This window comes from Pristiophorus japonicus, chromosome 4, assembly GCF_044704955.1.
Source record: "Pristiophorus japonicus isolate sPriJap1 chromosome 4, sPriJap1.hap1, whole genome shotgun sequence".
In the NCBI taxonomy this organism is placed as follows: Eukaryota; Metazoa; Chordata; class Chondrichthyes; family Pristiophoridae; genus Pristiophorus; species Pristiophorus japonicus.
In genome coordinates, this window is record NC_091980.1 from 139,911,829 (window position 1) to 139,938,029 (window position 26,201).

Genomic DNA, 26,201 nt, shown 5'->3' on the forward strand with positions numbered 1-26,201 from the left:
CAAGGCCAAGAAAACCCGACTCTTTCTAACATGAAATGAACAAACTAAACATTGTTTCTCCCAACAGAATTGTCTCAAAGAAATAGGAATGTTAATCGTGATGTTACTGAGGATTCCTGCTTGTTTTAACAGGTTTTCAATTCCTTCGGATGCAAAATAATTGGTAATTTTTGTGCCTTCACGGTTCATGTTTGGAGAATTGGAAGTCAAAGAGGAGCGGAAATTTATCTGCCAGAATTTAATTGTATTCGGATCTTTGTGCAAGTTTTATGGCAGAATAAATCCACAGGATCCGTGTTAAAGGCACAAAGAGCTGGATTTTCGGTTGTCTAACGCCTCAGTTAGTGCCCAGAGGGGGCATTAATGGGAACGTAAGAGGTTACCGACCGGGAGTGCAGTGTTTAGCGCCCCGACCGAAAATCCATTAGAGGCTCACCGGGGGCACAAACCAGTAACGCCCAGCTGCTGCCGATCACTCCGATCATGGCGTATTCCTGGTGCAACACCCACACTTGTGCCCCGGTCGGTAAATTAGGTGCAGACGCCTCATTTAACGGCCGCCAGGAACAACGTCTGTAAAAACAGTGGGTCCAGGCTTGCAGAGTCAATAACTGGTGGCTACTTAAAGGGATGAGGAAGCACTTCCCTCGGAGGTCACAGTCAGTGCAACGTTTACACACAGCACGGTGGTGAGCCTCCCAGCTTGCAGCGGCAGACAGACATAAGAGTTCAGCTTGGGAAAAAGACTCGGCTTGTCCCAGGATCTGAAGTGGAGTTCGGCGAATAACTCGGTAAAATTTAGCCGGTATTTTCGTTAGCGCCCCCCCAGCTCTGGTGTGCAATGGCTCATTTAACACCCCCCCCCCGCTCCGAGCTCTGGTGTGCAACGGCTGATTTACACCCACCACCCCCAGCTCTGGTGTGCAACGGCTGATTTAGCCCCACCCCCCAAGCTCTGGTGTGCAACGGCTGATTTAGCCTCAGCCCCCAGCTCTGGTGTGCAACGGCTGATTTAGCCCCACCCCCGAGCTCTGGTGTGCAACGGCTGATTTAGCCCCCCCCCCACCCCCAAGCTCTGGTGTGCAACGGCTGACTTAGCAGCCCCCCAGCTCTGTTGTGCAACGGCTGATTTAGCACCCCCCCCAACCCAGCTCTGGTGTGCAATGGCTAATTTAGCCCCGCCCCTAGATCTGGTGTGCAACGGCTGATTTAGCACCCCCGCCCCCCCCAGCTCTGGTGTGCAACGGCTGATTTAGCCCCTCTCCCTCCCAGCTCTGGTGTGCAACGGCTGATTTAGCCCCGCCCCCAGCTCTGGTGTGCAACGGCTGATTTAGCCCCGCCCCCAGCTCTGGTGTGCAACGGCTGATTTAGCCCCGCCCCCAGCTCTGGTGTGCAACGGCTGATTTAGCCCCGCCCCCAGCTCTGGTGTGCAACGGCTGATTTAGCCCCTCTGTCAGATCTCCGACTGATTCTGATAAATTTCTGGGTGGAGGGCACAAACATTTTCAAGGTGCTAAAATGAGCACTCCACCTGGGTTACCGCCCCAAATGAGGTGTGACCGAATTTCTTCCCCAAAGACTTTGAGAACAAAAGTAAAATGGAGTTTGGATCTTCTTCATTTGGCAAAGTTTCTTTAAGTTTGTTTGAAATCTGCATGAGTCTGTGAGCGGGCTCCGCCCCTTCTTTCACAGCAGAGAAGTTAACTCTTTCCACAGGCTGCAGATTTTCATTTCTCCAGTATCAGATTCACTCCGCTTAAATACTCACCAAGCAACTACTTTTGCATGGCTGAGTGTAAACATCTATCAGGAGGCGAGGCTTCAGCGGAGTGTGCCGTGAGCAGGGGTGTAAACCTCTATCTGGGAGTTGTGACCCAGGGAGACTGCACCAGTGGGAACTGATTGTGTTGAGTCCTTAACTCTTAAACATAATCACACGAGGCACGTACTACAGACACAGTCACTCTGTGACCTTCACCTTTTCTTGCCTGGACCAAGGAGTCTGGCCCTGTAAGGGACCTCCCTTTTTTACCTGAATCTCCAGGTAAGGAGTGTCTCCCACAAATACACCCCTTGTGGTCAAGGTGTGCATTTCTAGTAAGTATGTACAGTATGTAGTGATTACATGAGAGTTACAATTGTATAAGGGTTACATAGTATGCTGGTTACATACATGACATCACCTCCCCCCTCACACCTTTTTGACTCAAAGGTTAAGTCTATCAGGTGGTCGATGCTCTCTCGTGGAGCGCCGCAGTTGAGGCTCTGGTGGCTGAGCCTTGGCATGCGTTTCTGTCACCTGAGGTGATTCCGGCCTGTCGCGGCTGGCCGCAGGGACTGTGCATGCTGGTGATTGTCCTTGTTGCTCGTCCCCAGGCAGTGGTGTGGTTGACATCTCATGCTCTTCTTCATGTTCATCGGTATCGATGCTGAACTTTTTCTTTACTTGGTCCAAGTGTTTGCGGCACATCTGCCCATTATTGAGTCTGACCACTATAACCCTGTTTCCCTCTACCAATTACGGTGCCCTCTAGCCACTTGGGTCCCAATGCATGGTGAAGTACAAATACCGAATCATCCAATTCCAAACACCTCTCCCTTGAGTTACGATCGTGGCACTCGGTTTGGGACTGGCGCTTGCCCTCAACAATGTCTGCCACGGTTGGGTGGATGAGGGACAGCCGCGTTTTGAGCGTACGTTTCATGAGGAGTTCTGCAACTCCCGTGAGCGAGTGCAGCCGGGACCTTTCGGCCAGCAGGAGGCGCGACAGGCGGTACTGCAGAGAGGGTCCTTGGATGCGGAGCATGCCTTGCTTTATGACTTGGACCGCACGTTCCGCCTGGCCATTGGAAGCCGGCTTGAACGGTGCCGTCTGGACATGTTTGATGCCATTACCCGACATAAACTCCTAGAATTCATGGCTGGTGAAACATGGGCCATTGTCGCTGACCAGAATGTCCGGTAAGCCGTGGGTCGCGAAAACCGTGCGCAGGCTCTCCACGGTGATGGATGTTGATGCACTCGATCCATTTCGAGTATGCATCGACAATTATCAAGAACATTTTTCCCATGAACTGGCCCGCATAGTCCACGTGATTGCGTGACCAAGGCTTGGTGGGCCAGAGCCACGGGCTGAGCGGGTCCTCCCTGGGGGCATTGCCCAGCTGGGCACACGTCGTGCACCTGCGAACCCAGTGTTCCAGGTCTGAGTCAATCCCGGGCCACCATACATGTGACCGGGCAATTGCCTTCATTAGCACAATTCCACGGTGCTCGCTGTGGAGGTCCCTGATGAATGCTTCCCTCCCCTTCTGGGGCATGACTACTCAGCTGTCCCATAGCAGACAGTCGGCTTGGATGGAGAGCTCATCCATCCGTCTCTGAATCGGTCTGACCTCCTCGGGGCACGCCCCGTGCGTGGGTGCCCAATTCCCCGTCAGGACACATTTCTTTATCATGGATAGGAGGGGGTCCCTGTTGGTCCAGAGTTTGATCTGGCGGGTTGTGATGGGGGAGCCTGCGGTGTCAAAAGCCTCAACAGCTATGACCATCTCAGCGCTTTGCTCCGCCGCCCCCTCGGTGGTGGCCAGGGGAAGCCTGCTGAGCGCGTCAGCGCAGTTTTCGGTGCCTGCCGGTGCCGTATGGTGTAGTCATACACAGCCAGCATGAGAGCCTTTCGCTGTATGTGAGCTGACACATTTTTATTGGCCGCCTTTCTGTCGGACAACAGAGAAGTTAACGGCTTGTGGTCCGTTTCTAACTCGAACGGTCTGCCGAAAAGGTATTGGTGCTTCCTTTTCGACCGTGCCTGGGAGAGCGACCTGGAGGCATAAGCCGGTTGGAGTTGTCCATCTCCATTACCCTGCTGCAACACACACCCAACCCTTATGATGATGCATCGCATGTTAAAACTAGTTTTTTACAGGGGTCATACAGCGTTAATAGTTTGTTAGAACAAAGCAGGTTCCGCGCCCTGTTGAAAGCCCGTTCTTGACAGTCCCCTCAAAACCATTCGCAACCCTTACGCAGGAGCACGTGTAACGGCTCCAACAATGTGCTTAAGTTCGGCAGGACGTTCCCGAAATAGTTCAAAAGTCCCAGGAACGATCGCAATTCCGATGTGTTGCCGGGCCGGGGCGCACGATGGATTGCCTCCATTTTGGATTCAGTATGCTGGATCCCGTCTGCGGCAACCCTCCTGCCCAAAAACTCGACCTCTGGGGCCAAAAACATACACTTGGCCTTCTTCAGCCGCAGGCCTACCTGGTCCAGTCGGCGTAGCACCTCCTCCAGGTTGTGGAGGTGTTCCTCGGTGCCTCGACCCATTATTACGATGTCGTACTGGAATACGATTGTGCCGGGAATGGATTTCAGCAAGCTTTCCATGTTTCTCTGAAAGATGGCGGCCGCCGAACGGATGCCAAAAGGACACATGTTGTAGATGAATAAACCCTTGTGCGTCGTGATGGTGGTCAGAAGCTTGGATTCTTCAACCAGTTCCTGAGTCATGTAGACCGAAGTGAGGTCCAATTTAGTGAACAGCTTGCCATCTGCCAACGTGGCAAAAAGGTCCTCTGCCCTCGGAGCGGGTATTGGTCCTGCAGGGACACCCGGTTGATGATGGCTTTGCAGTCACCGCAGATCCTAACCGAGCCGTCCGCTTTAAGGACAGGAACAATGGGACTTGCCCAGTCATTGAATTCAATGGGTGAAATTATGCCCTCTCTGAGCAGCCTGTCCAGTTCAATCTCAATTTTCTCATGCATCACGTACGGCACTGCTCTGGCTTTATGGTGCACTGGTCTAGCGTCCGGGGTGATGCGTATAACTACTTTTGTGCCCTTGAATGTTCCGACACCGGGTTGAAACAGTGACCCGAATTTTTGTAGTACCTGTGAGCATGAGCTTCACTCCACAGATGAAATGGCATGCACATCCCCCATTTCCAGTTCATCTTGGCTAGCCATCTCCTTCCCAAAAGCGCGGGGCCATTTCCTGGAACAATCCAGAGTGGCAGCCGGTTCTGTGACCCATTGTGTGTTTGTACTGCCTAGCACTGGAATGATCTCTTGGGTGTACGTCCGTAGCTGTGTATTAATTCATTCCAGTTTGGGCCTGCTAGCTCTGTGTGGCCATAGTTTCTCAAATTGTTATGCACTCATGAGGGACTGGCTAGCTCCCGTGTCCAGCTACATGCGCACCGGGATACCATTCAATCATCATCATGGGTGGCATTTTGGTGTATGAGCTATGGACGTCAGCCATATGAACCCGCTGAACTTCAGCATCCATGGCTTTACCCCAGGCATTGTCCTGCACTGCAAGCTCCTCACCTGATTCCTCTGTCTCATAGATTAGCCTCACTACCGGCTGTTTGCAAACCCTAGCCAAATGTCCTCTGGCATTACAATTCCTACAGATAAACTGCTGAAATTTGCAGCTTTTCGCATAATGTCTGCCCCCGCATCTCCAGCATTGGCTGAGATCGTTGTTCACAAAAGGACTGTTAGCAGGCATTCCTCTCTGATTGTTCCCTTGGTTGTTTCTAAACACTCTGATGGTGGGTGTTAATGGTTCCCTTGATGGCGTGAATTGCCGCTCCCCTCTCCATTGTCCCTATTGGGGGCCCACCTTAGAGTCGGTTTCAGCTTGGGCAGTTTCAAAATGCCTTTGCCTGACTGCAAGATCTTGAGCCGCGTTTATCACGTTAATTCCTTGGTCCGTCGCCACGTTGGACCCAGGACTACTCGCGTATTTTAGCTTGGTCTCTTCTTCCCCCGCTATGAAAGTTTGAGCTATCAATGCTGCCCCTTCTAGAGTTAAGTCCTTGGTCTCTATTCCTGAAGATCCCGGCATGGCTAATGCCCTCAATGAAAAAATCCCTTAACATCTCCCCCCTGCAGGCGTCTGAGAACTTACAGAGGCTGGCCAAGCGGCGCAAGTCTTCCATGAAGTCCGAGATGTTTTGCCCTTCCCGACGTCGGTGTGTGTAGAACTGGTGCCGGGCCATGTGTATGCTGCTCGCTGGTTTTAAGTGTTCGCTGATCAGCTGGCTGAGCTCTTCAAAAGACTTGTCGGCCGGTTTGTGGGGTGCGAGCAGGTCCTTCATCAGCGCGTACGTTTTTGTCCCGCAGCTTGTTAGTAGATGCGCCCTCCGCTTGTCAGCCGCATCCTCTCCCAGCCAGTCCTTCATGACACAGGTCTGCTGGAGTCTCTCCACAAAATCATCCCAATCTTCACCCACACAATAACGTTCCTCTGAGCTACTGGTGGCCATCCTCTGGGTTCAGTGATTCCCGTTTCCCGTTGCCAGGTGTTGAGTCCTTAACTCTTAAACATAATCACACGAGGCACGTACTGCAGACACAGTCACTCTGTGACCTTCACCTTTTCTTGCCTGGACCAAGGAGTCTGGCCCTGCGAGGGACCTCCCCTTATATACCTGAATCTCCAGCTAAGGAGTGTCTCCCACAAGTACACCCCTTGTGGTCAAGGTGTGCATTTCTAGTAAGTATGTACAGTATGTAGTGATTACATGAGGGTTACAATTGTATAAGGGTTACAGTAGCATGCTGGTTACATACATGATGGATTGTATCACTATTTGTTCTTTCTGTCTCTTTCTCCCCTTTCTTTCTGAACAGATTTATCCTACATAAGGATGGCAAACACTGGGTCCTAAAGTAATAGAGAGTGACTACAATGTGAGCGTTGCTCTGTGTGCACCTTCAAGGTAACATTGGAGAGGGATGGCAGTGAGGTTAAACAGTGTGAGCCTTTCTCCGGCATCAAATGTGTTGGAGTTTTGTGTCTGCAGTAGGAGCTTGTCTGCTTAAAGCAGCAGATTGAACAATGGTCTTACTTGGTGGATTGTGGTGACTTCCTGACAGGGAGGAGAGGTCAGCCATCATTGACAGACAGCGATATTGCTGGATCCTTCATTGCTCTCGATTCAATTGTTGCCCCGCCTCTCGATTTGGAGAATACAACTGTCAGTGAGTTCAGCTCCAGTCACCCCGATCAACCTCAATGCTCAGATAAACATTCTGGGAAAGGTAAGGGAATGGCTACAAAGATCAAGAGGACAACATCAGCGGCACAGCCAAGGAAGGGCGAGAAGCAGCGTGCAATCCTCATAGTCAGTGACAGCACCCTGTGTAGATATAAGGCTAGGGGATCCTATTATCAGGCAGTGACAGCACCCTGTGTAGGGGTAAGGCTAGGGGACCCTGTCATCAGGCAGTGACAGCACCCTGTGTAGAGGTAAGGCTAGGGGACCCTATCATCAGGCAGTGACAGCACCCTGTGTGGAGGTAAGGCTAGGGGACCCTATCATCATGCAGTGACAGCACCCTGTGTAGAGGTAAGGCTATGGGAGCCTATCATCAGGCAGGGACAGCACCCTGTGTAGGGGTAAGGCTAGGGGACCCTGTCATCAGGCAGTGACAGCACCCTGTGTAGAGGTAAGGCTAGGGGACCCTATCATCAGGCAGTGACAGCACCCTGTGTGGAGGTAAGGCTAGGGGACCCTATCATCATGCAGTGACAGCACCCTGTGTAGAGGTAAGGCTATGGGAGCCTATCATCAGGCAGGGACAGCACCCTGTGTAGGGGTAAGGCTAGGGGACCCTATCATCAGGCAGGGACAGCACCCTGTGTAGGGGTAAGGCTCGGGGAGCCTATCATCAGGCAGTGACAGCACCCTGTGTAGGGGTAAGGTTCTGTTTAGAGCAGTTTTTTGTTCTCCAGGAGTCAAGGTGGCTGATCTCTGGGACCGTGTGTTTCAGCCTTCTCATCTGGGGGTCCACAGCCCCCTAGGGGTCCGCGAGAAGGTTTCAAGACGTCCGCCCAATCTTCAGATTGTTTGTAAAATGATTGACGTTGACTTCCTGTTGCTTTCTATTGGATGATCACCAGGTGTATTACTGCCAATGGCCTGGGTCCCTGGAACCGATGATCTTTCTGTGGACAGATGCAGAGTTTGAAGGATTGACCCCGCCCCCTGTGAAGGGCAGAGGTCTCAGGCAGATTTTAGTGTGTGTATAAGGAAGAGATGAAGAGGTGGGTTTGTGCAGAGGCAGCCAGCGGCCCGGGTGGGTGAAGGGCGCCAGGTTGCTGCTCCAGCCGTGCCTTTCCTTTCAGCATCCTGTGACGCTGGGAGACAGATTTCGGGGAGCAGGGAATGTCGCTCTTGTAACCGGCTTATTGAATAAAATGATTCATTCCTGAACGTGTCCGAGCAATGCAAAGGGAATCACCGAGCTGATAACTCTGACGTGCCGTAACGATGGTTTCTGTGGGACTTTTTGCAACACATTTCATTTTAATTCTACACACGAGCCCGGTGACCATGGGATGATTTGTCAGTCAGTCCGTGTAATGTGGTAGCAGGCTGCCTGGCTTTAATTAGGATTGCAATGTCGGGGATTGATTTCATGGGCACAGTTTGACAGACATTGGAGTGCGATCTGTTTGATCTGTCTGGAGATGCAGCCGATGTAACAATACGTTCCATCTGAAATAATGGCATCACATTTCCTGATATTATGACCATTGATTCCTGGTTACATAAGCAACAGGCTGAAAACATAACACTCTAATTTTCTGCTTTAAACCGCAAACTGCCTCCATCCAATGGTCAATCCTACTTCTGCAGCTTCCCGTTTAGGTCTCAAATATTAATATTGAATGTTGAGATGTTGGGTCTGACTGGTTTGGTGATTCAGCAAGTTTTCAGACACGAGAAGCGGAATCCCAATTGATCATTGTGAGATGGCCGCATAGCCTGGAGATTTAAATATTGATCAAATTGGGGAAAAAGATCTGATAGTCGTACGGTAGTTATCCTCCATTCGATAAGGTGCCACACAAAAGGTTACTGCAGAAGATAAAGGTACGCGGAGTCAGAGGAAATGTATTAGCATGGATAGAGAATTGGCTAGCTAACAGAAAGCAGAGAGTCGGGATAAATGGGTCCTTTTCGGGTTAGAAATCGGTGGTTAGTGGTGTGTCACAGGGATCGGTGCTGGGACCACAACTGTTTACAATATACATAGATGACCTGGAAGAGGGGACAGAGTGTAGTGTAACAAAATTTGCAGATGACACAAAGATTAGTGGGAAAGCGGGTTGTGTAGAGGACACAGAGAGGCTGCAAAGAGATTTAGATAGGTTAAGCGAATGGGCTAAGGTTTGGCAGATGGAAAACAATGTCGGAAAATGTGAGGTCATCCACCTTGGAAAAAAAAAACAGTAAAAGGGAATATTATTTGAATGGGGAGAAATTACAACATGCTGCGGTGCAGAGGGACCTGGGGGTCCTTGTGCATGAATCCCTAAAAGTTAGTTTGCAGGTGCAGCAGGTAATCAGGAAGGCGAATGGAATGTTGGCCTTCATTGCGAAAGGGATGGAGTAAAAAAGCAGGGAGGTCCTGCTGCAACTGTGCAGCGTATTGGTGAGGCCGCACCTGGAGTACTGCTTAAGGAAGGATATACTAGCTTTGGAGGGGGTACAGAGACGATTCACTCGGCTGATTCTGGAGATGGGAGGGTTACCTTATGATGATAGATTGAGTAGACTGGGTCTTTACTTGTTGGAGTTCAGAAGGATGAGGGGTGAACTCATAGAAACATTTAAAATAATGAAAGGGATAGACAGGATAGAGGCAGAGAGGTTGTTTCCACTGGTCGGGGAGATTAGAACTAGAGGGCACAGCCTCAAAATATGGGGGAGCCAATTTAAAACCGAGTTGAGAAGGAATTTCTTCTCCCAGAGGGTTGTGAATCTGTGGAATTCTCTGCCCAAGGAAGCAGCTGAGGCTAGCTCATTGAATGTATTCAAATCACAGATAGATAGATTTTTAAGGGAAATTAAGGGTTACGGGGAGCGGGCGGGTAAGTGGAGCTGAGTCCACGGTCAGATCAGCCATGATCTTGTTGAATGGCGGAGCAGGCTCGAGGGGCTAGATGGCCTACTCCTGTTCCTAATTCTTATGTTCTTATGTTCTTCTGTAAAGCTGCAGATTACTGATACACATAATGTGCCTGGTTTATCACATTCCCTATCACCCACAGGCCTCGGGTCAGGTAGGGAGAGCGAATCGTACTGTCCAAACAATGCTGGAAATGCTGGGTGAAGAGTGGGAGGGTTGAAAGGTGACCCTGATTTGAATGTCTATCCCTGGGAATGTTGCCTCAAGTACAGGGCTAACACCCTGTGAGGCAATGATTGCCCATCCAATACAACTACCAGAGCACCTTTTCTGTCCACCCATGACAGGATCACAGGAAGAGGCAGCAGCTGCAGAACAATGGTGCCGCAGTTGGTACAACATGTGGGGGAAATACAGAAACAGGTCGCGGCAGCAAGTGGTGAAAATCAGGAAAAGTTGCAGCTGTATTTAACACAGGGTCAACACGTGTGGAGCATCAAGTGGGAGATCGGGTGATGGGACAAAAGGTTTGTGAAAAGAAACCTTTTCCCAAGCCCACATGGGAAGGGCTGTGCGTTATTGTAGAGAAAGTGTGCCTTCAGTTTATCGAGTGCGATCAGACAGGGGCAAGTCAAGTAAATGGCTCCACAGCGAACAGTTCAAATCATTTCAAGGTTCCTCGGACTGAACTCACCAGAGGTTCCTGGATCCGCCAATGGTTTTCTCTCTTTGTGTCTTTTGCAGGTGTCGGTGGGAATGCTGGTCCTGATGGGGGCTATAAGCCGTGGAGAGTGGGGCATCCATCACTCAGAGGCAGAGGCCAGAGATGGAGCATCGGGTATCATGTGACAAGTGGTGGTCCAGTAATCCTTGAATGTAACATCACCGGGCACAACTTGCAGACAGACCTGGATGTGTGTTTCTTCCGGAGGAGATTGGAGGATAAGTCAGGACCAAACTCTGGTTGGCAGAACATGGGCAAGATGGGGATTCCGTGTGAGGGTTCGCTGATGTGCAACAGGAGGCTTAAGTGGTGAGTAAGAACCTTGAACTTTCCATTTTCTGGCCCAGACACGAGGCCGATATAGATGTTTCCCTGCACACATGCCTGACTGCAAACAGTGCGGACTTGATCGAATAATTGAGACTATTGTAATTAATACTTCAAAATGGGAGGCCCAGAAAATGAAGCAGCTCAATGGCCCATCCTCTGGAAGGACCTATAAATGGATTGTAGTTACGTGTACACATGAAGTTTTATATAATGATTTGTGATTCGAGATTATTCCTACTCTGTTAAGCTTTTCCTGTGTCTTTGCCGCCCACATTATGTAATCGAACACGTGGATTTTTAGCCTGCAATGCTGAGAGGAATGGTGCACAATTACAAATACAGAAAACACTCGGATCCCAAATCTTATATTGGACAAACAAATGACAATCTGGGATCAGATGGGGATGTGAGGTGTGAAGATATGGAGCAGTGTATTATGCCAGGAAACCCTGCAAGCAAAATGACATTGAGGAAACATCACAAAGCATTCTAACAGCAATGACAATAAGAACAGACTGGGTAAGGATTAAACCTGCGAGAGATTTTAGACTCAGTGACAGTGGTGGAATCGGATGTCCAAACTATATACTCGGCTTCCTCCCTTAAACCGATTTCCACCTGGATCTCCGTAGCACCATTCACTGGGATCAGGACCCAACTTGCAATTTCCGTCGGTAACTCAGGACTAAAGCAAAACGATGGAGTTAATACAGGGCACTCTTGCTTCCCATGACGTTAAGCCAAGTCCGAAGTGGTCACACAGTAATGACCCCTTCCCATCTATCCGTGTCTTGCTAGTCCCAATTTCCATCTTTGAACACTAACAGTACAATTAGGGGAGCGCTCATCCAGGGTGAAACCACAAGCCGGGACACTATTCTGGGTGACATCACACCGACACATCCTCGTTCCTTTGGTCAGAGTTCAGCGATAAATCTGGTGCCATCCTGGGCTCACCACTCTCTGCCAATACCTTTGGATAGTTAACCAATTCCTTATGTATGTCCCCTTCCAGGACGCCTATGGACTCCACCTCGAATATCTCAAGGGGCTTCTAGTCAGGTGGAAGGTGTGGAATTGCAATAGTCACAGTGAAAAATTGTCCTTAAATCCGCCTCACAGGAGTGTTTTACTGGGTATGCAGCTCACAGGCGCTTAACATTACAATGGTTTCTTCCATCACCAATCCATTTGTCTAGCTGTTCATCAGTTATAAAATAATGGGTACGATTTTTCTCTATCTTTCAAACCCTTTTGTACTTGTGACAGTATAAATGAGCCGTGCTTGCTGCACGTGATCCCTTTGGCGATCTGAGCTTTAGATGTCACTGTCTCACTTATTACTTCATTAATTTTCTCCTGAGTCTGTTGAAAGTTGTCAACCATTTCCTTCAAAGGCACTAAAACTTCTTGTTGTTGATCCAACGACCCTGTCACTATCCTATTCCCCCCTCCCATAATACCCTTTAATTGCTCTCGCATGGCTCCATCATGTTCCCACAGGTCTTCTATATCTATCCTGTTCCAAGCGGCCATCCCTACTGTAGCCCCGATACCCAACCATTCAGCTCGATCCCGTTTTCCTCGCTGTCTAATGGGGTGTGTGGTGTTATCACTTGGAACGGCATCGATATCTCCCCCTGAACTTCTCGCCATAAACTGTCCAAGTTTTTCGGACAACATCTGTTGGTAGAGCCTCTCATAGGTTTTATTGCACAAACCTGATGCCGATTTTTGAAATATCAAGCAGAGCAGAGAATATTTCAAATCTCACATTGTTGTATAAAGTCTGATATGTTTTGAAAACCAATAAACCATTGCTGGGACCCTTGTCCACAACTGGGCATCTGGTAGAGGCCGAATGGGCGGTTTCTCCTGACAACTCCGTACTCTTCAACACTTTGAAGCAGGAGGCCCAAGATGAAAGAGTACGAGTATAGTCCCAAAACCTGGCTTCACACCCACAGCAGTCAGCATGTCGTTTCCAGAGCTGAGGGAGATTGAGAGAGCTGGTCATTGCCCGTGTCCCATTAGGGAACACAAAGGTGTTCTTAGTATAGGGTCTGCCCAAAGGCTGAACGTCCTTGTCTTTACTGGTGTTCACTCTATCCGATACCACTTAACAAGCACATGCTGTGCTATTCGCGAACGTTTACCGATACACATACATGTTAGTCAAAGCCATTTCTCTGCTCGTACGTACATAAGAACATAAGAAATAAGAGCCAGATTCGGCTATTTGGTCCTTCCAACCTGCTCCGCCATTTAATAAGATCAAGGATGATTTTTGACCTCAACTCCACCTTCCTGCATTATCCCCATATCTCTTAGTTCCATCAGTTCCCAAGTATTTATTGATCTCTCTCTTGAATATACTTAACGACTGAGCTCTCTGGTGTAGAGAATTCATAAGATTCACAATCCTTTGAGTTAAGAAATTTCTCCTCCTCTCAGTCCTAAATGGCCGAACCTTACTTTGCGACCATGACTCCGAAGCCAGGGGAAACATTTTCCTAGCATCGAAACACTCAAGCCCCTTATGAATGTTATATATTTCAATTAGATCACCTCTCATTCTTCTAAACTCTAGGAAATATGGGTCTAGTCTACTCAATCTCCTCTTATAGGGCAATCCCCTCATCCCAGGAACCAGCCTAGTGAACCTTTGTTGCACTCCCTCTAAGACATGTATATCTTTCCTCAGGTACGGAGACCAGAATTGTACACAGCACTCCAGGTTGGCCTCATCAATGCTCTGCATAATTGTAGGAAGACTTCTTTACTCTTATACTCCAATCTCTTTGTAACAAAAGTTAACATACCATTTGCCTTCCTAATTGATTGCGTTTGTGAATCAATTAGGAAGGCAAATGGTATGTTAACTTTTGTTACAAAGAGATTGGAGTATGAGTAAAATAGTCTTCCTACAATTATACAGAGCATTGATGAGGCCAACCTGGAGTGCTGTGTACAATTCTGGTCTCCGTACCTCAGGAAAGATATACATGTCTTAGAGGGAGTGCAACAATGGTTCACTAGGCTGGTTCCTGGGATGAGAGGATTGCCCTATAAGGGGAGATTGAGTAGACTAGACCCATATTCCCTAGAGTTTAGAAGAATGAGAGGTGATCTAATTGAAATATATAAAATTCGTAAGGGGCTTGAGTGTTTCGATGCTAGGAAAATGTTTCTCCTGGCTTCGGAGTCATGGTCGCAAAGTGAGGTTCGGCCATTTAGGACTGAGAGGAGGAGAAATTTCTTAACTCAAAGGATTGTGAATCTTATGAATTCTCTACACCAGAGAGCTATGGATGCTCAGTCGTTAAGTATATTCAAGAGAGAGATCGATAAATATTTGGGTTCACAAATATTTGACCATGGCCTGGTCCAATTGGTGGTATAACTTGTGACGACATATTGCCAGTGGCCCGAGAGGCTTCTAGATTCAACGAGGGGCACGACGCTGCCCAACATGACAGCGAACAATAAGTTCATGGTTCAACCACGGTAATATATCTGAAAGATATGTTCTTGGTTAATATCTGACATCATTGATTATTTAGGTTGCAAGCGTAAAATATCTATAATCATTGACTAAATCACAGCTACAATATCACTAAATGATCTAATTTAAAGAATAACCTCTTTAACTGAGACAAACCCTGAAAACAACAAGCAAGACACTTGCTCTCTCCTTATCTCCCAAGGTTTCTCTCTCTCTCTCTTGGAACTGGCGAGCAGCCAGCAACATGCGAGAGACTCGTGCGTCTCCCTCTCTCTCGGAGCAGGTGATCAACAGCTTGTTTTGAAATTAACCCTTTCATTATCCTTATCAATACCACACACAGATGTACATTGGGAATTTCCAGCTCCAAGTCCTTCCACTGTGTAGTTAATGGTTTTCGCCCACTCCCTCAGGTAGGGAGGGTTCAGAATTTTCAAACTCCTCCTTCTCGCTCCATGTTAAGTTTAAAAGCTCATCAGACTCAGAGTCTAGGAATGTCCGATCGGACTCGTTCCCTTCAACTTGCTTATTGTCACCATCCATCAGAGCGATGCAATGTCCCATTCCAATATCATGTTGCTGCCCTTCCTTTATCTGATTAATATGTCGCCACCTCTCCCATTTATCATCTTGTACACATTACTGCTCAATCTGTCTATTATCGAGAGGTGCTTCGAATCTCTTTGCCCATTTTCCTGTGACCTTATTTAGTGTCACTGTTTCTTTGACAGTCCCCAGCCAGTGAAAACATGCTCAATAAGTCCCATTGCAGTTTGTGCAGCAGTGGCTCATCTCACAGGGATCGCCTCAACCCATTGAGAGAAACAGCCAATTATAACCAAGACGTACTGGATCCCCTTCTGAGTCGCCTGAAATGGCCCAATGTAATCAATCTGCAAATTTCCCCATGGGCCATCGGAGGCTGGGACATGGCTAGGGGATGTTTTATCTCTGGGCCTAGGTTCACACTGGGCACACGTCAGGCAGTCATTAGGTACGTTGTGGAAGGCGGGGGTGGGGGGAGGTGGGGTCAGGGATTGGATTTGGTGAAGTGATTTGGAAAGTTGCCCTTTTATCTCGGATCTGGGTTTGAATCCAGACAGACTGGATTCCCCAGTGTGAATTGTACAGTAAGCACCTTTACTTCCCCCGATATAAACACCTACATTTTAAACATCAACAGGTTTTTGCTTATTTTGGTTTCCCCTAAATTTGACATTTGCCGATTTGTTTGGAACTTTGTGATTTCTGGGAGGCTTCCACAAACAGCAACATGATCAAGGCCAGATAATCTGTTTTAGTGACGTTGATTGAGGGTTAAATATTGGCTAGGACTTCCCTGTTCTTCTTGGAATAGTGCCATGGAATCTTTTACTTCCGCCAGAGGGAGCAGGAGGGGTCTTGGTTTAATGTCTCATCCAAAAGACAGCACCTCAGTATTCCCTCAGTACTGCACTGGATTGTCAGCCTAGATTTTTGTTACATTAAATGTAAATGTATAGTTACAATGGTGCGCCACAGGGTGCACTGTGGTGGGAGACATGAAAGTACCTGTGAGACAGAGTATAAAAGGCTGCCCACCACACCGGAGGGGCACTCTGGAGTTACATAATAAAGGACCAAGGTCACAGTAGTTACTACAACACCAGACTGTGTGGAGTCAGTGATTTGAGTGCAACATACATCAACAAATTGGCGACGAGGACACGGTCAAGCTCTTCACGTAACTATGGCTACTTTGGGCATGCTAAAGGATTTCACAGAGGGTAATGACTGGGATACCTTTACAAAAAGGCACGAGTATTATTTTATAGCAAACGACCTGACAGGGAACACGAACGCACTGATAGAGAAGTGTAAGGCGATATTGCTGTCCAGTTGTGGCAATGAGGTTTACCGTCTCATCAGGGATTTGCTGGCACCCGTAAGCGCCAAGGACAAGTCATATGAGGAGCTGATTGAACTCATTCGTAACCAACTGAAACCGAAGGACAGCATCCTCACGGCCAGGCACAAATTCTACCATCACTGCAGACCTGAGGGCCAGGATGTCACAAAATATGCTGCGGACATCAGGAGACTTGCGGCGCCGTGCGATTTTGGCACGTACCTTAACGAGGCATTGCGAGACGTCTTTGTTATGGGGATTGGCCATGAGGGCCTCCTTCACAAGCTGTTATCTACTGAATCAACAGTCAGCCTGCAGCAAGCCATCAACATCAGTCGGGCATTTATAACCTCGACTTGCAGCACCAAGCAGATGATCCACGCGGTCTTGAACCCGGCAGGTACTACTCACAGGATAGCGCCCGTCACGGAGAAAACTGCAGAACGTGGCTCTGCCCAGGGCAGAGAGCACGGACCTCAGGGTCCTGGAACTCAGAGTCCGTCGAGGGGGGCTAATCGAGGAGCACCATGCTGGCGCTGCGGAGGAAGCCGTGGGGCTCACCGGTGCAGGTTTGCGGAGTATACGTGCAATACCTGCCACACGAAAGGCCACCTTCAGCGTGTGTGCAAAAGAAACACGACTCACCGTGTGGCTGAGGAGATTGTAGATGATCTGTTGTCCAGCAAGGAGCATTGCATTTGGCTCGACGGGCATCCCAGCCCCAGGTAGAAGAAGATGATGCGTTTGGACTGTATACGTGTACCGATGATTCGGTTCCAGTGATTATGGAAGTCAAGATTAACAGAGTCCCAGTGAGTATGGAAGTGGACACGGGATCGGGTCCGTCATTGATGAGTCAGGAAACTTTTAATAAACTGTGGATCAACCCAGCTGCACGACCCAAGCTGGTCCCGGTCACGGCGAAGCTGCGTACCTACACCAAGGAACTGAGACCTGTTCTTGGCAGAGCGGATGTGCAGGTATCTCACGGTGGCGAGACGCACGGTTTACCTTTGTGGATCATTGCAGGCGATGGGCCGACGCTACTCGGCAGGAGATGGATGGGGAAGGTCTGTGGGAGCTGGGAAGACTTCATTTCTCCACAGATCGCTGTCCCCCGTGTTCACAGGCAGAGCAGGCCTCCACCTTCGGATCGGATGGCAGCGAAGGAAGCGTGTGTGGGGTTGGGCAGAGCAGCGGTGGCTGTCGACTCTCCCCTGCAAAGTCTGAGAGTGAGAAAGAGTCACTGGAACCAGCAGCAGCACCGACCGAGCTGGAGAAGAGAGAAGGGCTTCGACGGGCTGCTCCAGCAGGCACCATCGGCCCACAGGCAGAGACTGCCGTTAGCGGGGCGTGCAGCGGGAGGAGCAGTGAATCGGCAGTTTCGGGAGCAGGACTCGCTCGGTGACGTCGTGAGGGCCGGTGCTCCGAGGAGCGGGCTTGTCCAGGATCGGCTGCGGCGGTGAGGAGGTCGGCTCCAGAGGATGTGTGTGTGTGTGGCAGCTCCCGGGCAAAAAGGTCAGCTGCATGGGGTGCTCCGGAAGATGCGGCAGTGTGGGGACCGGTGCGTTGCGGCTTCCGAGTGCGTTCAGAGTGTGGTGGCTCTCTCTCTCTCTCTCTCTCTCACACCAGCAGAGCACCTAAAATGGCGAGCCTCGTGGCAGCAGAGTTCTGCAGAGAGAGGCAGGCAGGCACCAGCAGAGCACCTAAAATGGCGGCACCCAGTAGAAACCTCGTGGGAAAAACAAAATGGCGTCTTAAAAGGGAAATATTCCGCGGTAGTCTTAAAGGGGCCTTACACCATTGGCGGTCCCCACAAAGAGACCTTTGTAAGGGCAAGAGTGAGTCAAAATGATTACTGTGATTAAAATGATTGATATGATTGGTGAAAAGAGTTAATATCACAATGCACAGTTAAAAGGGTTAATGGATCTGTGACTAACGTGACTAATGGATTAATGCGATTTCTGATTTTATGTGATTTATGCAATTGTTCAGCGGCTGCAGACAAGCCGCAAAGGCAACTATTTTCTGAGAACAGAGGCAACGCTCTAGTTGCGATACCCTGTCTCAGCGCAGCCCATTACCTCGGGCAAAAAGGGGCAGTATGCCACCACCATACCTCACCCAGTACAGCTGGGATTTAATAACTGTTCAGTGCACCTGCAACCTTTTGATGTAACTCTTCAACGCATCTATATGTATCATACAAATGTACTGTCTATGTGTACCTGCTTTGTACTGGAGATTATGTTTGTGTGCTTGTATCACCCATGTAAGGACTGCAAATACCACACGCTTGCGCCGAATCGCAAGCATAATCTCTACATTGGGGGGAAGAGGGAAGTGGATGATCACGGACTTACACTCACAAATCAACCAGGACGAACAAGGCCGAAGTTACCGGCAATTTGCTTTTGGAACTGGGGGCGGGGGGGAGTGAGATGTTATGCATTGTCCATGTACATTAAATGTAAATGTATAGTTACAATGGTGCGCTGTGGTGGAAGACCCGAATGTACCTACGAGACAGAGTATAAAAGGCTGCCCAACACACCAGAGGGGCACTCTGGAGTTACACAATAAAGGACCAAGGTCACAGCAATTACTACAACACCAGACTGTGTGGAATCAGTGATTTGAGTGCGACATACATTGGAAGTTTTGTGCTCAAAGTCCTGGGGAAGGATTTGAACCCACAACCTTCGAACTCACGAGGCGAGAGTGCTGTCAATGGAGCTGCAGTAAATGCCTTAACGAGTCAACTCTGAGCAGAACAAGTTCTTTCTTTCTGACTCCCAGGAACAGGTAGTGGCTGAGCCTGGACACCAGGTGGTGCTGTTTCAGGACCCTGAGTCTGTGCAGGACTTCACCTTATTACATCCTTCTTGCTTTCTATATCAGTGCCTTGAAGAAAGAGATAATTTCAGGAGCTTCACTGACAAACCCAAACGGAGTGAAACATGAGCGTGTGTCAGAGATAGCGTTGCATCATTGTGGCCCTGATTCTCCAACCAGTGCTTGCCTACAGCTTAAATCAAAAAGGACTTGCATTTATATCGGCGGCTGTGACAGGAGGGGCAGGATGTTCAGATGGCAGTTCATCGGAAAGATCTTCCATTAAATTTAAGCTCAGAAATGCCGACACGGCAACCTACAAGACCAGGGAAAGCTGACCAGCAACTTCAAAAAAGTTGATGTAGTCTCAAAAGGCTGAGAACTCAGGAACGGCCCTAATTACAGCCCCTGACATGTGAGAACAAGTAGTTATGTGGGCTGTGGAACTTAAGCTGTCGGTATAGCCAAAGAAAGAACTAGCATTTCTATAGTACCTTTCGTGACTTCTGGACATCCAAAAGTACCTCACAGCCAATGCAATACTTATTGAAGTGTAGTCACTGTTGTAAAGTAGGAAACACGGCAGCCAATTTGTGTACAGCAAGCTCCCACATACAACACTGTGATAATTACTAGATAAACTGTTTTAGTGATGTTGGCCAGTACACCGGGGAGAACTCCCATGCTCTTCTGCGAATAGTGCCGTTGGTTCTTCTATACCTGTAATGTATACACCTGAGTATATTCTCAGGTGTATACATTACAATGTCCATCATAAAGGCCTTTTGGAGCCCCAGTTTAGCTTCTCATCCAAATGAGTGTCAATCCGAGTGTCAGACAGAATTCTTTGCTCAAGTCTCTGGAGTGGGGCTTAAATCCTTCTGATACAGACTGAAATATCTTATATCATTTCTATTTATGATACCTTTGGCAGTGAAGATGGTTGCGGGGGGTGGGGGGGAGAAGGAAATTGATGGCAAAGAGAGAGGGAAGGGAAATTAGTTGCTGGTGAAAGAGAGAGGGAAGTGGGAATGGGTGGCAATGAGGGGAGAAGAGGAATTAGAAGTTAGGAGGGTGATTTGGGGGATCTGAGAAAAGCTGGGGGTGATACTTTGGGTGAGCGGATCTAACCAGTGGTAAGAGAGAGAGAGAGCGAGAGAGAGAGTGGGCAGGGTGAGACCCAGCATTAACTGGGAGTGAGCAGGGTGAGACCCAGCATTAACTGAGAGAGTGGGCAGGGTGAGACCCCGTATTAACTGGGGAGTGGGCAGGGTGAGGCCCAGCATTAACTGGGGAGTGGGCAGAGTGAGACCCAGCATTAACTGGGGAGTGGGCAGGGTGAGACACAGCATTAACTGGGGAGTGGGCAGAGTGAGACCCAGCATTAACTGGGAGAGTGGGCAGGGTGAGACCCAGCATTAACTGGGGAGTGAGCAGGGTGAGACCCAGCATTAACTGGGGAGTGGGCAGGGTGAGACCCAGCAGTAACTGGGGAGTGGGCAGGGTGAGACCCAGCATTAACTGGGAAGTAGGCAGGGTGAGACCCAGCATTAACTGGGAAGTGAGTAGGGTGAGACCCAGCATTAACTGGGGAGTGAGCAGGGTGAGACCCAGCATTAACTGGGGAGTGGGCAGGGTGAGACCCAGCATTAACTGGGGAGTGGGCAGGGTGAGACCCAGCATTAACTGAGAGTGGGCAGGGTGAGACCCAGCATTAAATGAGAGTGGGCAGGGTGAGACCCAGCATTAACTGAGAGTGGGCAGGGTGAGACCCAGCATTAACTGGGGAGTGAGCAGGGTGAGACCCAGCATTAACTGGGGAGTGGGCAGGGTGAGACCCAGCATTAACTGGGGAGTGGGCAGGGTGAGACCCAGCATTAACTGAGAGAGTGGGCAGGGTGAGACCCAGCATTAACTGGGGAGTGGGCAGGGTGAGACCCAGCATTAACTGAGAGAGTGGGCAGGGTGAGACCCAGCATTAACTGAGGAGTGAGCAGGGTGAGACCCAGCATTAACTGGGGAGTGAGCAGGGTGAGACCCAGCATTAACTGGGGAGTGGGCAGGGTGAGACCCAGCATTAACTGGGGAGTGGGCAGGGTGAGACCCAGTATTAACTGGGGAGCGGGAAGGTGCCTCAGCATGAACTGGGAGGGGGCAAGGACTACTGAATAACAGATTGAACTGAGGGGGGAAGAGTGTCACTTTGAACCGGCGGGGGAGTAAAGGCAACTTCAATGGGGGAGGGGAGAGTACCAGCTAGTATGAAGGGAGAGAGGAGAGCCAGGTTAAATTGAAGGGGGAGGAAGTAGAGTATTACGTTAGGGAGTGTCTCTGTGAACTGGGTCTGGAGGGTAGAGTGTCTGGGAATCTGGACATTGGGTGTTGTGTGTGGGAGAGCGAGTGTTGAGGTAACTATTAGGGAAATGATGGGTCTGGTTGGTCTGTAGCATTTCGAAATATCATTTTCTCCTTTTTAAAATAAAAATTGTCAATTATGAATAATAAAAGTGCTAAAAGTAGCCATAATGGAGGTAAAAATGCAACATTTCCCAGAGGAACAATGACCGGAATGTTCCGTACCGGGTCGGGTGCGGGTGGTCGCCGTGGCAGGTCATGACCCCAGTCCTGATTCCATCCCACTGCTGAGATCAACTTTGCGTTAATGGGGCCTATTAAGCCCGCCCTGCGCGTTACCCGGTCCTATTAATTGGTGCGGGTCTGATAACGTTATCGACGTTTTCAGCTGGGATATTTAAAGCAGCCATGGCCACATTGCATTTGTAAGTTCATCTAGGATAGTGCGGCATTGCAGTGCACCATGGGACTGCTGGAAGGAGTGCCTAATATGACTGGACTGAGACAGAGAGCTACACCCAGGTTCCCCGATGTCTCCCTCCATACGCTTGATGAGGGAGTCAGAGCACACAGGGATGTCCTCTTCCCTTCTAATGGGCGGAAGAGACCTCCCTAGGAGACCAACAGAGCCTGGCTCTAAATAGCAGAGTAAGTAAACAGCAAGCATATTGTGAGGAGGACCTGGATGCAGTGCCACAATTATCTGAATGATCTCATTGGATCACAGAACGTTAGTACAAAGCCACACTCAACTTCATCCTGCTGTGCCTCTCATCACATCCCCATCACTCTGCCTTCCCTACTTTCTCCTGCACATCCTTACTCACACCAACGTACCTTACACGTCCACCCATCCCTCTCTCTAAATCTACATTATCACATCCCCATTTGACTAGCTACTCCTCAATATTCACCCTCATCCTAATGCAATCATACCAATGAACAATACACAAGGAGACCACTAGGCTTTGGCAGCACACTCCATTATAGCCTCCCTCTAAAGTTGAAACCCATCCATTCCTTACACACATTCCATCACCTTACTCAACATTCTCTTCTTTCCCTCCCACAATAAGAGGGAGTGAACCGGAGATGGCACACCATCATCGGTGACCCTAACATCAGCAGAGGAGGCTACCTTGGAAGTTTCCGAGAAGCTGGAGGTAGGAGACAGAGAGAGAGGGACATCTCAGCAACATTTTGCAGTTGGCTGTCCTCAGATGAATCACAGGTCACCAATGCCTTGTTTGACATGTCAGCCAATTATATCAACTTTGCCACTGATGAAGTCAATGATACTGAGCGAGTGCTCAGCTTTGCCATGCTGGCTGGCTTCCCATGGGTGCAGGGCACTCCATTATAACCCAGGAGTAATTGTCAACTGCAAGGGCTTTCACTCCCTCAATGTGCAGCTCGTCTGCAACCATAGGCAGATCATCGTACATGTGTGCACTAAATTCCCTGGCAGCTGCTATGACTCTTTCATCCTGTGCTAGTCCAGCCTCCCTCAGCTCTTCGCTCCTCCAAACAGACTCTCCGGCTGGCTGCTTGGAAGCAAAGGGTATCCACTGAAGATGTGGCTCATGGCATCATTGAGGAAACCAAGTACTGAGCCCAGGAGAGATATAATGAAAGCTACATTTCCACCTGATAGAGCAGACAATAGAAATGCTGAAAATGCGCTTCAGATGCCTTGACAGATCTGTAGGAATCCTTCAGTACGCACCAGCCAGGGTCTCCAGAACCATTGTGATCTGCTGTGCCCTGCACAACAAAGCGAGGATTAGTGCTGCATGAGAACTGATGTCAGTAGCCACTGAATGGTCATCATATGCAGAATGGTATCGGTACCCTTTCTTCAAATAACATATCTAACTCATCTCTTTACTCTCCCACAGAGTACATCAACATCCATATCCAGGAGGAAGAGGACTCTTCAGAGGAGCCTCCAGCCTTTGAGGGTGGACCATCACCAGACATAAGCGCACCCAACACCAGCGCAGATATGCACACCTCAGAGGGTACCATGCGAGGTAGAGTAGTATTGTCACCTGGTGTCTCACAACTCACAAGTGAGCAAGAGCAGATGGTGGAGACAGGGGCAGCAGTGGAGAATCCTCGGCTGCAGGTCGCAGGGCGCTCCCAGCTCTGCTCAGCTACATGCAGACGCTGAGCCTAGGGGGCAATCCAGAAAGAGGCTGTATCTGGAGGTGCAGCAAGAAGTGCAGGAGGCAGTGACAAGTTTTGCAAGTGCGATGTCTACAAATGTGCACAGAATGGAGGAGTCCATCTCTGAAGAGGGAAATTACAAATCTTTAAAATAGTAAAACATCATGCCATTTTAAAACTGATCTCTCATATTTTAAAATGGAACCTACAGACTGTGGGAACATTCCACGAGAAAGCAAAGCTTTCCAGTTCGCAGACCAAAGACCTTGGGAGGCAAGAGTACAGTCAGATAACCTAGAAACTGAACTGAATAACAAGATAAAGATAGGATAGAAATGAACGACCATAACCATATCCGGAATTACCATTTCAGGCATGTAGAAGCCAGATTGGAGGAAGCGCTGTATTAATCAATCATGTATTAATCAATCACCATGTATTAATTGTAACTTGTGTAATTACATAATGACTTAATCTGAAATTGTATAAAGGACAATGTCTTCAGTCATTTCGCTGAGTGTTCCTTTATGGAATAGCTCCCTTGCCGGATGGTATTAATTAATAAAACTGCATTTACTTTAAGGCTAACGGACTCCGAGTGGTGGTTTGAAGTTAACCCTTACAACTTGACACTGCGAGCAGGGTCTGCTGGACGGGCAAATTCGACTCAAAGCCGAAACAGCCCAAAACCGAGTGAGTAGAGAATTGCCTTGAGAAATTCTCCTCCCAAGAGGCCTGGCCAGCGATCCAATGAATCTGAAGCGGAGTCCGTGTAGCCGGTAAATCCAGTTGAGGGGTGCGTCAGGGCACTGTAAGTAAATCCGGGTGTCAGGAGAATAAGTACTTATACAAGATATCGGGGAATCCCTGGTGAGGGCAGATTAGCTATCCAGCCAGAAATGAAGCTCTGCATAAGTAAAGGCGGAAAAATGGGAACTGGGGAAAAAGCCCCGGTGTGAGAAAGGGCAAAGGAAACTGCCAAGGCCCTTGGAGGGGTGAGGTACAAACTACCAGAAAAGTTTCTGAGAGATAAATATGCAAAGGTTAGGAGGAAAATGGTGAAGGAAGGATATGATGAAGAAAAAAAGATCCCTGGAAACTCAACTGGTGATTGCAAAGAAAGGGAAACAAAGGGAAGGAGGCAGTTATAGTGTGTATAGAGACTTCACAAATGCAAGGAGAAAAGGAGGAGTGGAAAGATAGGTGTAGAGAGAAACAGAAAAAATAAGAAAACAGTAAAAGCAGAATTAATGGTAATAAGCCAGTGCCTACAATTACGGAGGTTAAGAGATGAAGTGAGTAGCTGGAGAATGATGCCCACCGGACGGTTGGTACAGAAACAGATGAAGAAAAACAAGGGAACCAGAAATAAGTTGCTGAGAAAAAAAAATTAATAAAAAAAGAGAAAATAAGCTTTGTTGAATGGAAAGTTGGTGTGAATGTCTGTCTTTAAAATAAAGTGTCTGTTATGTTTGTTTAAGCTCCACCCACTTCTGTGCAGAAACTAGCTGGTTAACCCTTTTATCATAGATGTGGAAAGTTTTATGAAAGTATGAATTGAGTGTTAAAATAATCATTGTTTACCTCGAATTAAATTACATTTTAAGTTGGAAACGCAGGTGCGGATTTATTTTGATTATGATTTATGGAGCGATGAAATGCACAAAGGATGGGTTTGTTTAACAAAAGATAAAAACTCAAGCCTTGCTAAAAAAAAAGAAAATAGAACCAACACAGAAGCTTCAGCTCTTGTGCTGAGAAATTTGGATGTTCTAATGGATTACAAAAAAAAATGCGTGGTCTCGTTTTAAAAAAAAATTCCAACACACTCACTTACTTGTCAAAAGAAAACACGTAATCATTGATTACAATGAGTTGAAAGACAATAAATTTAGTCTATGAATGAGATAAAGAAAGGAGAAGGGAGAGTCTAATGGCTTTTTAAAAAAAAGCCGACGTGGATTTCTCGAGGCTATGGGCTGTGCGAAGCTACGCCCTCGTTTTACAGTACTTGAATTGGGTTTTGGGATATTTTAGGTGATTTTCCTTGATAAACATTTTGATTGTATTGGAAAATCTTGGGTTTGGAAACCTTTTTATAAGAAATAATACTAAACAGTGTCGGAAGAAATAAAACTAAGATGATTGAAAAAATCTAAAAATGCAATTTTCTCTGATGAGAGACAGAAATGCCATTTGGGGGAGATGAAATAAGATATGGAAGTAGCCTTGGAAATGATTTGTGAGAACTTGAATTGCGAGCACTTGTATGTTAAGATAGTTTATAAACTATCACTTGTTTTTGAATACAGGAAACCAGACATTTCTGGCCAGAATTACTACCCACGATACTAATGAGGGTTACGCGTCACACCAAATCGAAAGACAGGATTAACCCTCTATGAGCAATGAAGTTACCTGAGGGGATAGTTAGAGGAGGGGAAGAATTAGGACCATTA

At 48.3% G+C, this 26,201-nt stretch overlaps 1 protein-coding gene and 1 long non-coding RNA gene across 2 annotated transcripts in view; both read left to right on the forward strand.

Annotated features, from left to right (window-relative positions):
- The window catches only part of LOC139263082 (uncharacterized), a 29,632-nt gene extending 4,276 nt beyond the window's left edge, over nucleotides 1-25,356 (forward strand). Inside the window, exons 2-3 of the long non-coding RNA XR_011593037.1 lie at nucleotides 10,678-10,966; nucleotides 23,472-25,356. This is a non-coding gene — a long non-coding RNA (uncharacterized lncRNA). The remainder of the gene's footprint in view (nucleotides 1-10,677; nucleotides 10,967-23,471) is intronic.
- Nucleotides 1-26,201, forward strand: part of LOC139263084 (uncharacterized) — a 192,003-nt gene that overhangs the window by 77,718 nt on the left and 88,084 nt on the right. The gene's annotated exons all lie outside the window — the stretch shown is intronic.